The following is a 15,819-nucleotide window of genomic DNA, read 5'->3' as shown; positions in this document are numbered from 1 at the left end:
CCAATCAACACAGGGCAAGCCCTCCAAGCCTGGAGGCACACCAATCGTGAGCCTGTGCTTACCCCTAGACACTCCCCTTACGCTGCCCTATAAGATCTCTATGCAGACGCTTCAAGATGTCTTTCCTAGCCATCCGCCATGGTGGATGGATGGAAGGCCCGAGCTAACATGGGGTTAGCTCGTTAAACAACAATAAAGCCTCATGCAGTTTGCATCAAGCTTTCGAGTCTGCCTGGTGATTGGGGTGACCGAGGTCCTGGGCTGAGACCCCGAGGCCTGAATTTTCCGGGGGGTCTAACACTATGCCCATGCACTGTGTATGTAGCACAGCGGTTTCCAACCTGTCCTTTTCAAAAGTGAAATAAAGAAGCAGTCACCAAGGTTATGTATACCCTCAATAACAACTCAGGGATAAAACAGGAGGTTTTGGTGCCCAGATCTTGGCTTCTAAATCCTTCCTACAGAAAGCACCAGGTGGCCCTGGACAAGCGGCTGGTTTCAGGCCGGGCAGGCACAGGACGTGGCTCACTGAAACATCCTGTGGCAGTGTCACAGTGAGGGTCAGGGCTGGGGATGAGCAGCTATGAAAAGCTCCACCTGACCCTAAAGAGAGTGGAGACAGCCGACACCTTCACAAATCCTTCAAATTAAACCTTTCAGCCCGTGTGAGCTGCTGCTCAAAATAAAAACTCAGCCCATTGCAACCAGAGGACAAACCAGCCAGGAGCAAACACCCTGCGCAGGCGCGCGGGGCAGCTACAGGGCGGTCAAAGGCAGGCTTCCGGGAAGTGGGGTGAGCGCCACCTGCCTACTTCTCCTGGGGGGCGGGGCGATAGAGGATGGGCGGAGCGGGGCTAAGCGGAAGGGGAGGAGCTTTGTGGAGGGAGCCTATCGGACGGAAGGGCGGGGCGGAGCAGACGCAGAGGGGCGTGGCGCGGGTGGAGGCCGGAGCCGAGAAGCTTGAAAAAAAATGGGGCGCTCGCTTTCATGGGGGCGGAGCGAGAACCGAGTGGCGGGGCCTAGGCAAGGGGCGGGGCGGGGGGGGTGCTCCGGGGGCGGGGAGGTGGGCGGGCGGGGAGGTGGGCGGGGCGGGGAGCGGGGCGGTGGACGGGGTCTCCGCTGGCTCCCCGGGAGGAAGGCTCTTTTGGCGCGTCCCTTGAAAGGACGGGGACTTTAGAGTTAGGCTGACGTCCCGCGGCGAGGCTCGGCTGCTGGGCTCGGCGGCCCTGGTGCTGGTGGCCGGGGCGCCGTGGGTGCTGCTCGCAGCCGCAGGTGAGCCGAGGGGCCTGGCCGAGGGCCGGGCGGCGGGCAGGGGGAGGCCTGGGCCGCTCTGCGGGCGCGGGTGGCCGGAGTCCCCGCACGCTGGCTGACCCGGGCTCCCTCCCGGCCCCGCGCCCCTGCCCCAGCCGGGGACGCTCGCACGCTCGCACGCTCGCACGCTCGCTCGGGGCGGAGGGAGAGCGGGGGGGGGGGGTAGAGCAGACGGCCGCAGAATCGAGCTGGCCAACCTGGTGCAGCTCGTCCCGGCCTCCCCCAGGACTGAGAGTCGCGAAGGAAACCCACACCACACGGTGCCGAGGTCTGCCCTAGTAGAGAGTCACAAGGGGTCACCAGATCAATTCCCAGTCTTTAATAAGAAGCTAAAGTCCACAGTTCATCTCCCAGAAGTCACACAGCTGTCTTGAAACAGGCCGGACAAATCTGTTTTTGTCTCATGGATCATTTATTTCTGTTTCCTTGAAATGCTAATGTAACCACCCATAAAATTGAAGTGAAAACTCTTTTAAAAAATAACTACATGTCTCAGTTAGTCCAAGTAGTAACTTGGATCATATGTGTTGCTATCCTGGTTTCACCCTCTCCCTGGGTCCTGAGCAGCCTATTCCTGATCCTCTCCTCGGCACCCACCTGTCACTCCGCCCCAGCCCTCGCCTGGGCCTGGGCCTTCCCTTAGGGAACCTTTCCTGGTCGTGGGGTCTCTCTAATCCTCGGGCTCTCCCCACCCTGGGATCGCTCTTCTCCAGGCTACCTTCCCTCTCCCCGGGATCCATCTTCAACAGATGATCGTCCTCACTGACAGCTCAAAGGCTGTCAAAGGTTGCATGGCTGTGTGGTGCATGCGTTAGGTGGCTGCATAAGGACTCTGCATCCAGAAACCATGTGGAACTGAGGCTGCACAGAGCTGGGCCAGCGGCAGTTCCATGACTCCAGTTTCAAGGGCCCCAGCTGCTGAGCCTTGTCCTGAACGGATCCCTTTTCCTTTATACCTCCCACCTGTTTTCTCTTTCCATTTCTGCTCCTGATGGGTTAACGCCTACCCCTCCATTTGCTCCCTTTCCCAATAAATTCCGTGTGGTTGAGTTTGGTCGGTCGTGTTTCATCGCCTGAAGCTGCAGCAAAGAACAACAATGTATATCACAAAAGAAGATAATCATAAAAATATTCATAGTACGTCTCAAAGGAAATACTTTAACTATGTTGGTGAATAGAAAATGTATTTGAAACTTCTATATATTCATTAGTTCATTCAGTTTTCTCAATTAAAAGAGACAGATGGAGAACTGCTTAAAATTGCCTGGGTGTCAACATTTTAGGGGACTGAATTCGAATTCTCTTTACTGAACACAAATATTTATGTCAAAATGAAGTTTCGTGTAAGAGACAAAACAGGGAAGAGTGATTCTTCATGGACTAAGGTTGACCCATTCGTTCCATTTCTCAGAGGTAAGAGAGCTGTCTGGCTGAATTGTAGTTCATACCACATGTCTAGTGTCCTTCAAAAATTCCTTTGTTTATAGAGATGATCAAAATGCTGAACTATTTTATATGATGAAGTTTTATGATGGTTAATGAAGCTTATGATGGTTTAATAATCATTATTAAGACAAAGTATTGGATAGGGATGTGTGATTGAACACTTGTCTAGCATACACACACACACAAAAGGAAGAATAACAGTATTTACAGAATCAAGTCATTTATTTTGTAATTTTTGTCTCAATACTAATGAAAATTAATTCTACTTAAAAGTTAAAATTTGTATAGTACCACTGGGTTTTGGTGGAGCACGCCTTTAATCCCAGCTCTTGGAGGCAGAGCAGGCAGATCTCTGTGAGTTCGAGGCCAGCCTGGTCTACAGAGTGAGCTCCAGGACAGCCTCCAAAGCTACACAGAGAAACCCTGTCTCGAAAAACAAAGCAAACAAAAAAATTGTATAGTATCATAATGCTTTTTACTTGCCTGTCATCCTCATGTAGCTGCAAGCAAAATGGTTGGTGTCCAAAGCATACCCCTGCAGATGCGATGTCAAAGATGAAAACAGCCTGAAATACTTAGTCAATGCCAACCTTGCTGATAATTAAGATCAGAGTAGGAGCTGGTTCATGGTTTTAATTATAACTTTAGTGTGTTTTGTCTCTTAAAATGAAACAAATAAGCTGGGCAGTGGTGGAGCACTCCTTTAATCCCAGTACTCAGGAGGCAGAGGCAGGTGGATCTCTGAGTTGGAGACCAGCCTGGTCTACAAAGTGAGTTCCAGGACAGCCTCCAAAGCCATAGAGAAGCCCTGTCTCAGCAAACAAAAAAACAAACAAAAAATCAAACAAAATAAAGGTGCTTCTGTCCCACTGGTTTAAAATGTGTGCCTAATGGATTCTTTGGCTTCTAGAGGCCAGTAAGATGCCAGTGCCGGAAAACATAGAAGTGGATGCCCATGGTGAGAGCTATGTTCTGAAATGGGACTGTGCGTCTACAGACGTGAGCTTCAGAGCGCAGTGGCTCCCGTGAGTTCCTTTCCTGTGTGTGTGCATCCTTCTGTGTGTGACATGTCACACAAAGTGACTGACTGAGAGGCAGGCCGGTGTGATGCATCGGGAGGTAGGGAATTTGTAACCCTCGCTATGCTGCTGACTAGCTAGACAACCTCAAGGGTATTATTCTCCTTTAATTTCTTGTTGACATCTCCAGGTGTTCTTACTGGCTCTTTTAAGTTTAAGAAGTGGTGCTTTCTTTCTCGGATTGTTTCCTCAGTCCTTGACTCTGACTCTGATCCAGTCTTCAGCACTCAAGTCTGTGAGATTATCTGCCCATTCATTCCCTCTCCATCAGTTCAGCAAGCTAACCTTCTCCTGTGCTTATCTAGTGGTTCTGACCATTTTTGTTTCTGAGGACTTGAGTAGGAATTTAGAAAGAACAGAAACAGGATTCCATGTTGCTGGGTAGAGCTGCACCAATTATAGATGAAGCCTCAGTGCTCCACGAATGACATGGAACTGTGCATGCTTCCTATTGAGCGGCTGTGAGGTAATAGAGGGGAAGACACAGGGAAGGCAGCATGGGCAGAGGTAGGAATGAGAAGAAGGATGCACGCACGCACGCCAGTGGCCAGGAAGAGAGAGTGAAGAGGGCAGCAAGGCTGGGCGGGGAGTTAAGGGACTGGGAGGAAAGAGAAGGTGAGGGTGGAATGCTGCTGTTCACCCAGAAGACCCGGCTTCAGCTCCCAGAACCCCATGCAGCAGCTCACAGCTGTCTGTAACTCCATTTCCAGGACACCCACCACCCTCATACAGGTAAAACACCACTGCACATAAATTTTAAAAAGAAAAGAAGAAATTAGGGTTGAGGACATAGCTCAGTCCACAAAGGGGATCCACAGGACCCTTGTAAGGAGTGCTGGTACTTACTTACAACCCTAGTGTCTGCAGGTGTAACAGTTGGGGTTCTGGGCTCTGACCAGATAGCTTAGCCTAATAAATGTGGGAAATTACCAATATGGAGCCAGGTAGAAATACAAGGGATTTTAATAGGGAAAAAGCCTTACTTACAGAGTGACCTAGCCAGCCCGCAGGCAGCAGTCTGTACAGCAAGCTGAAAGTGAAACCGAAACCAGCCACCTGAATGTCCCACATTCTACATCACCCTGACCACACCCTTGCAGGCATGGCTACAGCATCCCCTACAATTCCCCTTATAGTCTAAAAGAGGATTAAAACTTAACAATGTAAAGTATCCAAAATTAACAATCATAAAGGTGAAATATAAGAAGACACAACAATCTGCTTATGTCACATCCTAGCTATCTATTTTAACTAAACCCTAAAGTCATCTGAAAGAGGTGTCCAAGCCTGAACACCTCCTTCCAATCCCAACCATAAACAATAGGAAGTTATCCCTAACTAGGTATATACACTATCCTAAATGACAACAATGGGGAAAGGGGGCGTAGCATCCTCCATGTTACTTCCTGCTGAAATGGGATGACGATAGCCTTGTGGGGTCCTGTAGGAAGAAAATGTTAGTGTAGTGAAAGTCTTGAATGGATTGTATCCAGTCCATGTTAGATGGGATTTGCATGATTGAAGATCTTGCTTGAAATCCTCAACTTGATTGAAGTCAGTACCCGAAGCTCTGGCCAGAGTGTCAGTTGAAATGGAGCAAGTTGTATCCAGTGCAGTCAAGGAGGTGTGGCCCATTTTCTTTCTGGGGTTTCCAGGGATTGCTGTCAGGCAGGTCTTTATTGGCTGTGTGGACTCAAACATAAATAGTTAGCAGAGAAATGTTTGCTTGTGTATGTACACATACTGGGCAAAGCAACCATGGGGGAATAACGATTACAAGAGGGTGTACCTTTGAAAGAAAGTGCCAAGAAAAGACAAAGACAGTCCCCAAATTCTTCTCCTATTCTGTATTACATCAATTGGCTTCTTGATACAATACAGAAACTCTAAAGTTTAGTTAAACAACATGCTTGGATTTTAGAGGAGGAAAGCCAAATCCACCTCTAAATCCAGCATTGGTTTAATTGAATAGGGACTAGAAAAAGAGAAATAGAGTTCTCTGAGAGACAGCTGTAAAGTTTACTGTATGGCACATTCCTTTTATTTGATGGTTATAGCTACCTTCTCTTCTTAAGTATCTACCCATGCAGTGTCCTTTGCCTTCTGGAGATGAGTTTTCCTGTGAAGATAAAAACAAAGCACTTCCCTTTCCTTTGGGGGGTTTCTATTTAGTTTATAAGATATACCTTAGTAGGATATCTGTCATTTCTCCTCGTCGAGAGGTTTTTCCTTTTCAACTTGAATCTTGATCAACTTTGATGGTATCTAAAGTTTTTCTTCTCCTGTGAAAACCAATGCAAAACCTCTACCCCAATGTAACACATGTCCTGGTTTCCATACAGAGGTTAGTACATCTTTGAAGTATACCAGCTGATTCAATTCAGCAGTTTTCTCCGTAGTCCAGTGTCTTTCTGCAGCCATTTGTCCTTTCTCATTGGCATTAAAAAAAGTTTAGTGTTAATAAAGCATTATGCAACCTATGTTTGGGCGGTTTAGTCTTCCAAGCTTGTTTGTTAAGCATCTCCTTAAGTGTTCTATTAGATCTCTCAACCACTGCTTGTCCTGTAGGATTGTGTGGTATACCCGTAACATGCTTTATGTTATAATATTTGAAAAACTGTTTCAATTTTGTGGAGACATATGCTGGAGCATTGTCAGTTTTTATTTGTGCAGGTATACCCATAACTGCCATCACCTCTAGCAGGTGTGTAATAACAGAATCAGCTTTTTCAGAGTTGAGAGCAGTAGCCCATTGGAACCCTGAGAATGTGTCTATAGTATGATGCACATATTTCAAATTTCCAAATTCTGCAAAGTGAAAGACATCCATCTGCCAAACCTCATTTCTCCGAATGCCCTTAGGATTGCAATCTGCTGGCAATGGAGTTTGATTATAAAAGGAACAAGTAGGACAGTTTTTCATTATCTCCTTGGCTTGTTGCCAAGTGATGGAGAAGTCCTTTTTCAAACCTTTGCTATTTACATGATGTTTCTTATGAAATTCTGAGGCTTCTAGCACACTTCCAATTAATAAACGATCAATCTCATCATTGCCTTGTGCTAGTGGGCCTGGCAGACCTGTATGGGATCTGATATGTGTAATATATATAGGATTACTTCTGTTTCTGATTGTTTCCTGTAATTGTAAAAACAGAGAAGTTAATTCTGTATTATCAGGAACAAATTCTGCAGTCTCAATGTGTAACACGACTCTCTCTGCATATTGAGAATCAGTAACTATATTAAGAGGTTCTGTAAAATCCATAAGTACCATGAGAATTGCATATAATTCTGCCTTCTGTACAGATGTATATGGACTTTGAACTACTTTACTTACCTCACCTGCTTTATAACCTGCCTTACCTTATTTGTTGCCATCAGTGTAGAAGGTAAGAACTCCAGAAATGGGAATTTGTCTTACAATACGTGGAAGAATCCAGACTGTCTTTTTTATGAATTTAATTCTGTCAGTTTTGGGATAGTTGTTGCTAATTGTTCCCAAAAAATCAGTAAGAGCTGTTTGCCAATATTCATTATCCTTCCACAAGGAGGAAATTTCCTCATTAGTTAAAGGTACTATAATTTCTGCTGGATCTTTTCCAGTCAGTTGACGGAGTCTTAATTTGCCCTTTAAAATCAAATCAGAAATCTTTTCTGTATACGTCTTTAACTTTTTATTCTGTGTATGTGGCAGAAATATCCACTCCGATATAGTGTCTTCCCTCTGCATCAGAATCCCAGAAAGGTATTCTCTGGATGGCGAGATAACCAGAATACAGTCTAAATCAAGGTTTATCCGATCTACATGTGCATCCAATATTCTGTTTTCTACCCATTGTAACTCTTTTTCTGCTTCAGCAGATAATATTCTCGACTATTTAGGTCCTTATCACCTTTAAGGGCCATTTTTAAATGCTTTAAGTAATGTCCTTCTATACCAATAATTGTCTGGAGTTGAGAAATTTCCCCTAATAAATTCTGAAGAGAATTAAGAGTTTGATAACGATCTCTCCTAATTTGTAATCTTTTGAGATCTGATTCTTTATAAGTCTATCTTGTAACCTAAATAGTTAATAAATCTCCTCTTTGTATCTTTTCTGGGGCTATTTGTAACCCCCATCTAGGCAGAACTTCCTTTACCATGTCAAACATACGTTCCAGAATTTCCTTATTAGAATCTGATGAAAGAATATCATCCATATAATGATAGACAAGAGATTGTGAAATTTCTTACAAATTATTTCCAAAGGTTGCTGTACAAAGTACTGACACAAAGTAGGACTATTTAGCATTCCTTGTGGCAAAACCCTCCACTGATATCTCCTAACTGGCTGTGAATTATTAGGAGTTGGTACAGTAAATGCAAATTTTTCTCTATCATTTTCCTGTAACTGTATTGTGAAAAAAACAGTCTTTTAGATCAATGACTATGATCGGCCATCCTTTAGGTATCAAGGAAGGCAAAGGCACTCCAGGTTGCAGAGAGCCCATTGGTTGAATTACCTTATTTATGGCTCTCAGGTCTGTCAGCATTCTCCACTTACCTGACTTCTTTTTGATAACAAATACAGGAGAATTCCAAGGACTGGTAGATTCCTCTATATGTCCAGCATCTAGCTGTTCCTGTACTAACTTTTCTAAAGCCTCTAGCTTCTCAGAGGTCATAGGCCATTGTCCTACCCAAACTGGTTCATCTGTAAGCCACTTCAATGGCAGGGTCTTTGGCTCTTCTGGGGGTCTATCATTTGTATTTAGTTTCTGTACAGCCTGGATGGTTGGTAACTGTTTTCCATAGCATCTTACCAGATCTTTTCTACTATCTAAAGACTGTACATAATTTGTATCTGACAATGGAGGAATATTAATCTGAGTAATCCATTGCTGTAAGAGATCACGACCCCAGAGATTTATAGCTATATCTGCCACGTATGGTTTCAGTATCCCTTTCTGTCCTTCCGGTCCAATGCAGACCACCGAGTTAACACTCTGTCGAACTCTAGATAGAGTTCCAATTCCTAAAAATTGTACATTTGCCTCTCTAAGAGGCCATTTCTGAGCCCAAGACTTTTGGGTAATAATAGTTACATCCGCCCCAGTGTCTACTAAGCCAGAAATATTATTAATTCTCACTTTCAACTGAGTCCTTTTATCATTAATAGAAGCTTGCCAAAATATGCGTTTCTCATTTTGTCCATTCACACTTGATTCTTCCTCACTATTCAAACTACCATCTACAGCAGCATCATTTTTCACAATAGGCAAAGAACTATCTATTCGTCCTGTGAGAGATTGTCTCCCACTGCTACTGGGAATGACTGGAACTTTCTCGATGTGGGGGCCTTCTTGAGGCACCCCCCTGAGGGTTTCCCCGGCCTTAACAGGTTTCCTTGCATGTCCCTGGTCGATCTAAATTCATTGGTCCAGTGTCTGCCCTTACCACATCTTCTACACAATCCAGAAGGCAGTGGCCTTCCATATGAGGCATTGTTAGAATTCATTTGTCTACAATTTCTCTTAGTATATCCCATTTTACCACAGCTGAAACATCTAGGTTCCTGGTGCCTTCGTGGTCACCAGGGGAAGGCTCTTTCTACCCAAGGTTCTGGTTCATAGTAGTAGTAACCTCTAGCCTCTTGGTACCCATATTGACCTCTGTAAGGTGCTTCTCCTTCCCAAGCCCTTGCATCCTCACCTCTAGAACTTTAATCTCCTGTTGCTGTTTTAAACCTTTGGAGATGGCTTCTCCTACCCAAGCTCCAGTATCTTGCACATTATAATCAATGTTGGCTGCATACAAAACCCATTCTTCTAGTGGAGCTGATCTCATCTTTAAAGGCAAAAATTCTTTTGCATATTGGGTTTGCATTTTCATAAGCTATTGTAGATATAATTGATTGTCTTGTTTCCAGATCTGTTACCTGTAATTCTACTGCCCTAGTTAACCTTTGTAAGAAGTCTTGGAACTGTTCTGTGGGTCCCTATTTTAATGTGGTATAAGCTTCTAGGCATTCTCCTGGCTCACAAACCTTATCCCACGAATTTAATGCTGCTTTCCTGCATAGAGACAGTATATGGTTGTCATATTCAGCCTGAACCTGTGGGTTAGCTTAAATATCCTCACCAAGAATCTTATCTAGGGGGGCTTCAAAACCTTCCTTTATGCCCTGATGCTCAAGGAGCTTCGTTTCCTCCCTGACCAATGCCTTCCACTGGATTTGGCATGAATTCTCAAGTACAGCTGCCACCAATTATTCCCAACCTGTGGGAATCATCCTGTTAAAGGTTGCCCATGAATGTAATAGCTATTTTACTTATGGGCTATGGAGACCATATGAGACAACTGATTCTTTAATATTCTTAAGATCCTTCAGCTGTATAGGTTGCCATACATAAGCCATCTGTCCCTGAGGGTGTTTCTTAAAAGATGGCTTTTCTACCATGGTAGCTGGGTAGATTAATGGTGTACAAGTAACAACCTTAGAAGAATAGTTATGATACCTGGGTGGAGTAGGTGCCTGGGATTGGAGTGATTCTGCCTCTGAGGCATCCCAATGATCTTTAAACCTATTAATGATATCCTTATGAAAAGTTTCAATCTCCTTAATCATAAAAGATTCCAAGCATGTTAGTGAATCTGTAAATTGCTCTAACTGCTCCTCTACACGTTTTTCTAGGTCTTTAATACTCTTGTCATTAGACAGCATCTGGATGGTATGGAAACTGCCTTCTAGGTATTGGAGTCTAGATTCGAGGTCATGATTTGCTGATTTTGAGTCCTCAGCAATCGACCCTATGGACCTCTGTAATCTGTCAGCCCTGTACTGTAAATTGTCTTCCAAACATTCGAATCTAGATTCAAAATTGTGATCTTCTACTTTGGATGCTTCAATAATTGATTGAATGGCATCATCCAATTCTTCAACCCTATCCTGGGTTTTTTGCACCTTTGCATCTAGTTTCTGGGTAACATTGCCTATCTGAGTTTTAAGCTGGCTACAGAAATTCTTTAGTTTGTCACGGTCCTCTGACAGCCTAGCCTCTAAGGCCTCAGACATGGAGGATCTCTCTGTGTTTATCTTATCATAAATACACTGCATCTCATCTTGGGTAACAGACAGCTCTGTCTTTAGCATATTGGACACAGAGCCAAGCTTATCATCCAATTTCTGTTCCACTTGCTGCACAATTGTGGTCTGACCTAATCTGTTCTCCAAAACATCAATGCGTAAAGCTGTTATTTCCTGTAAGTAGGTGGTGAGGTTATCTTTGTCCCTGTTCCTGGAGCTTCTGGCTAGGAATGTTGTTTGTTCCAGCAAGCTAACTCCCATTATGGCATATAGGCCAATAATTGGCAAATTAGCATCCTCCTCAAACATTGAATTCACATAATAAGCAAAAATATTACCAATTTTAGCAAATGATAAATATTCTGCCATAATTTTACCTGATTTCTACTCCAGACGCAGTAACTATCTTTGGCCAGCAGGTGGCGCAGGTGTTCAGCTAATTGGTGCGGCGTTTGGCAGCTGTCAGTCAGGCAAGATGGTGGCAGCAGTGGAGAGAGGTCACAAAGGCGACTGTGCTTATCTTAGGGAGTATATGGCCTGCGGCTGCAACCACTGAAAAAGATTCGGCTTTACTGCCGCAGGGGCAAGGGGAAGCGGCAGACCCTGCTGAAAGCCGAGGCCTACTCAACTCTACTACAGAAGGCCTCTGGGCTGGTCCCGTGTGTACGTGTGTACGGTGGTAAAACCGTGGGAGGTGTTGAGAACTCTCCCTGCTGGGCAGACTGTTCTGAGCAGCGGTGCTGGTGTGGCGCAGCGAATCGGCTGCGAGCCGGGAGCACCTGTGGAGAGAGGGAGCTTCCCCGCCTAGGCCGCAGGGACCCACAGGCTGTCCCAAATGGAGCCTAGGTTTCCAATATCCCACTCCTGACAACCAATAATGTGGGAAATTACCAATACGGAGCCAGGTAGAAATACAAGGGATTTTATCAGGGAAAAAGTCTTACTTACAGAACGACCTAGCCAGCTGGGGCAGCAGTCTGTACAGCAAGCCGAAAAGTGAAACTGAAACCGAAACCAGCCACCTGACTGCCCTTCACTCTACATCACCCTGACCACGCCTTTGCAGGCATGGCTACAGCATCCCCTACACCTAATTCTTACATTTCAGGTCAGTGAGAGACCCTGTCTCAAAAACAAGGTGTGAACTGCACATGAGAAAGAACATTTAAAGCTGACTTCTGGTGTCCACTTGCTTACACATATGTGTGGACCAACACAAACGCACATACGCATACACAAACAACAAGAAAACATTTGACAGAGCTATATTGAGGGGCTGGGAGATGGCTCCCATCTTCAAACTCATGGCAGTTCTCCTGCCTGAGCTCCTGAGAGCTGAGGTCATGAGTGTGGTTCATGCGTGCCTTGTGTCAATTCTTGAGACTGTAACTCCTCAATTTGGTATACATTCTAAAAGGCATGCACACCTACAATAATAACAATACATTCATTTTTAAATGTTTTAATATGTTGTGATAGTTATTCTTGGTTGTCAACTACCTCTGGAATTAACTAAAACCCAAGGGGCTGGGCACACCTGTGAGGATTTTTCTTGATTGAATTGTTTGAAGCAGGAAGATATAAAACCAAAACAGGAGCCGAATTGCTATTAAGTCTCCATACTTTACAGAATAAGTTTGTTTCCTAAGCCTACTATATCCTGTCAGCCATGGTTTCCAACCCATGCTGAATTTGTGACCCCATGGTGTGTGCCCACCCCTTTGCCTTAGTAAATGCCTGCACACCTGTCATGACCGCCTGTGCATTGGACATGTTCTTGTGCCCTGAGTCCCCCTCTCTTCCGTCCAGGTGCTAACAGCCAATGATCTCAACAGCTGTTTTCTACCACCCGTAACCCTTGCCCCTAAAAGGGACCTCAAATTAGGGCTGCTCTCTGAAACTCTGATTTAGAGGAGGCAGTCATCTGACCGGTCCCATGTGCACTTCTGAATATAGTCAGTCATAGAAACCGTTTTTCTCAGGTCTAACAAGACCCCATCCTAAGTCCCTTCTTCCGGTGGGAAAATCCACCTTTGACCTGGGTGGCAACTATATGAGGACACAGGAGGAGGAAGGTTTCTCTCTGCCTGCTTGCTCTCACTGGCAAGTCCTTCACTGGCATTAGAGCCTCCTTCTCCGGGATTCTGGTGTGTACTGAAGACCAGCCGAGACATCCTTGAACTTGCTGCTGGGAGACCAAGACTGCCATTGTTGGACTACCTGGACCACAGCCTCTAAGCCACTCTCATAGTCCCATAAGTGCAAACATACATACAAACATACATACATACATACATACATACATACATACATATTTCTGTTTCTGTTCTACCCCTTCTGTTCACACAGAGAACCCCAACTGATATGGATGTTTGTTCCCACATTGTGTTTTCATCAATCTCTTCCAGCTACCATTCCTCCTCAGGTTACTGCCATCACCCCCACTAGGGATTCTTTGCATGCCTATATCAGTTGTCTACACCATCCCATGAGCAACTGTCATCGACTAATTTATGAAATTACTTTTTTGGGAAAACATTTCAAATACTGAAGATGAAACAAAAAGCCTCCACAGTGTCACTTTGCACCTTAGACTTCCAGCTGTCATGTGGGGAAGGGAGCTTGGCTGAGATTGGAGGCGGAGCTTTTGAACCTCCAGGGTTGTGTGTAGCACAAAACGCATCCACAGTTTTGTGTTTTATGTTAGAGTTCTGGGGCACTAGCCTCTGGATTGAAGTTTGATTTTTATGTTTTCTCATCTTTTTATTATTATTATTATTATTATTATTATTACATGTTTGCTATGAGTGCTGCAAGTGTGGGGCAATCAGGACAGGTTGTGGTGGTCGGTCTGTCTCCACCGTGAGGATCCCAGAGATCTGTCCCAGGTCATTTGCCCTTGGTTAAATGCTTTCCTCTGCGCACTCTTGCCAAACCCCAGCTTGATTTTGAAACAGATCACTGATAGATCACTTGACACAGCCTGGAGTCATCTGAAAGGAAGCCCGGCTTGAGGGTTGTGTAGATAGGATGGGCCTTTGGGTATGTCTGTGGGACTGTCTTATTGTTAATCGGTGTCGGAGGGCAAAGCCCTCTGTACCACTTCATAGGCAGGTGGCCCGCAGCTGTGTAAGAAAGCGAGCCTAGTATAGGCCTGAGAGCAGACCAGCAAGTGGTGTCCTTCCAGCTTTCTGCTTCAAGTTCTTGCACTGCCTTCCCTCAATAACGAATGGCCTGTACCCTGGAGTATAAGTCAAGTAAACCCTTTCCTCCTAGCGTGTTTTATTGCAACCATTGTTGCTAAATGAGAACCCTTATTTGCATGACTTCCAAGTAATCACCTAAGCAAGGTTTCTCTATACTAGTGACCTTAGGGCCAGGTAATCCTTGAGGTAAAGCTGGCCTTGCCTCATAGGATTCAAGCGTCAGTAGCACTGCCTTATAGTAGCAATACCAAAACTGTTTCCAGACATTATCAGTGTCCTCAGCAGTGCTGCAAGCCATTTCCTCCAGAGCAGACATGAGCACTCATTGTTTGTTTTTGGAGACAGGGTTTCTCTGCGTAGTTTTGGAACCTATCCTGACACTCGCTCTGGAGACCAGGCTGGCCTCAAACTCACAGAGATTCACCTGCCTCTGCCTCCGGAGTGCTGGGATTAAAGGCATGTGCCACCTACTCCTGGCTTGCCTTGGGCTTTTTTTACCCTTCTTTATACCTTGCTTTCCTGCTGGCTCTGTGTCTGCCTGTCTAGTGGCTTCCCGGTTTCTGGCCCCAGGAGTCTCCCTCATTCTCTCCTCTCTTCTTCCTTTCTATTTATTCCCTCTGCCTGGCAGCCCCGCCTAGCTATTGACCCCTCAGCTTTTTATTAGATCAATCAGGTGCCTTAGACAGGCAAGGTGAAAGTGCTGCAACACGTCTCTACGTAATTAAACACACATCCTTACGTCATTAAACAAATGCAGAGTAAACAAAAGTAATACACCTTTACACTGTTAAGTAATATTCCACAGTATAAACAAATGTAATACATCTGCAGCCCAGTTATTCCACAGCATGAATGGACTTAGAAGCAAGGCCACCAATCTTGGGGGCGGGGATTTCTCCTTCATATGTGGATCCTAGCCTCTGGCTACATGTGTATAATTGAACATGTACTTGAAAGTAGTATAACAAGTTATAGAAGAACAAGAATGGATAATTACAACATAAAATGCCTACTCAGGAGCTCACACATACACTTTGTGTAAGTTCTGTGTCTGTGCTCCCAAAGTATAACACATTTCCAGTGTAAAGTAAGTCCGTAAATGGATATTGACTGTGTGATTCCACGAGAGGCTATTTATATTACTGTGAGACCTGAATTGTAAATTTGTGTTTTCATTGACATTCTTCTAGAATGTAGTTCTAAATACTACTAAATACAATGTACTTGATCCTTTACACAGGAATTTTTGCTATTCAGATTACAGAGGTAAAGTTTGTAGCAAGTATGTTTAAAATACTGTATTTTCAATGCACTGAGACTACCTGGAAATACTGCTTTGTTTCAAAGAGTAGCATGTCAGAAATATAAAACATAAGAGTTTTTTTTGGGGGGGTATATGGGGATTTTTTCCCCCACTGTAGCAAATCTATATTGTATCATTGTTGATAGATAAGCGTGCTTTAAAAAAAATTAAACAACAAATAAACTAAAGTCCCTTTAGGAGGTAGTAATGAAACAGAGTTAAGGGGCTAGAGAGATGGCTCAGTGGTTAAGAGCACTTGCAGAGGACGGGATTCGGATACCTAAGATGGGTAACGCCAGGGCCAGGGCATCTGGCACGTTCTAGAAGCCCTCACGGGTACCAGGCACGCACGTATGTGTGGCACACATACATACATGCAGGCATAACAATCACACATAAAACCAACC

General features: G+C 44.7%; 1 long non-coding RNA gene across 1 annotated transcript; it reads left to right on the top strand.

The window, feature by feature from the left end:
• The first annotated feature begins 1,134 nt into the window (after nt 1–1,134).
• LOC118238778 lies at nt 1,135–2,360 on the top strand. Its single transcript, XR_004769870.1, has 2 exons — nt 1,135–1,272; nt 2,025–2,360. It is a non-coding gene; the product is annotated as an uncharacterized LOC118238778 (long non-coding RNA).
• The last annotated feature ends 13,459 nt before the right edge of the window (nt 2,361–15,819 follow it).

This window comes from Cricetulus griseus, chromosome 4, assembly GCF_003668045.3.
Source record: "Cricetulus griseus strain 17A/GY chromosome 4, alternate assembly CriGri-PICRH-1.0, whole genome shotgun sequence".
Taxonomy (NCBI): domain Eukaryota; kingdom Metazoa; phylum Chordata; class Mammalia; order Rodentia; family Cricetidae; genus Cricetulus; species Cricetulus griseus.
The sequence above is the reverse complement of the archived record's forward strand: the minus strand, read 5'-3'. Positions and strand labels throughout refer to the sequence as shown.